Genomic DNA, 1060 nt, shown 5'->3' on the forward strand with positions numbered 1-1060 from the left:
TTATTAAAATAGATGGCAACCACATCTCACCTCTGCTAATTAAAATTTCCACACTGTTACAAAAATGGGTAGCTCCATTATTTGTCCAGCATATCAGGTCCCACTCCTCTCTCCCAGGACATCTTACTGAAGGAAATGCCATAGCAGATAAAGTAGCCACCACTGGAACTTTCTCTGCCGGCATAACAGATGCCAAAAACCTCCACCATGCCACTCATATTAATTTAAAAGGGCTTCATCTCAGGTTTCCCCACATCCCTCTCAGGCAGCTCAAGCGTATTATTAAAACCTGCTCTTGTGCATCGCTAATACAAACTCCAGCTATACAACAAATGGGTGTAAACCCTAGAGGATTAAAATCTAATGCCCTTTGGCAGATTGATGTAACTCATGTCCCTCAATTTGGCAGACAAAAATATGTATTTGTAACTATAGACACCTACTCTCAATTCCTCTGGGCTACTGCTCAGACTGGTGAAGGTTCAAAAAAGCTAATAAATCATATGCTTTCATCCTTTGCCATTATAGGCCTCCCTGCACAACCAAAGACAGACAATGGCCCAGCATTTACTAGCTCCTCATTTGAAAATTTTTGTGAAGTGTGGAAAATCATCCATCACACTGGCATCCCATACAACCCACAGGGACAAGCCATTGTGGAAAGGTCACACAAAACCTTAAAGGACCAATTAAAAAGACAGGCTCAAACAACATATTCTCCCAATATTCAATTAACCTTAGCCTTGTTTACCCTTAATGTACTTATTGTATATAGAGGGACAGATTCTCCTCCCATCACCCGACACTGGCCTCAAACACACCCAGTAGCACCCATCATGGTTAAATGGAGAGACCACTTTGATGGACTCTGGAAAGGACCAGATCCATTGTTGACCACAGGGAGAGGATTTGCTTGTGTTTTCCCACAGGATCAACCAAAGCCTATCTGGGTTCCAGCTAGAAATGTCTGACACCTCCCCACCCACGAAGAAGATGGCTCGCATGACCCTGACAGAGACAAGGAAAAGAAAGAGGCAGAGACGACATCCAAAGCCACACC

This window comes from Nannospalax galili, unplaced genomic scaffold (genome assembly GCF_000622305.1).
Source record: "Nannospalax galili isolate Female #2095 unplaced genomic scaffold, S.galili_v1.0 scaffold120, whole genome shotgun sequence".
Lineage (NCBI taxonomy): Eukaryota > Metazoa > Chordata > Mammalia > Rodentia > Spalacidae > Nannospalax > Nannospalax galili.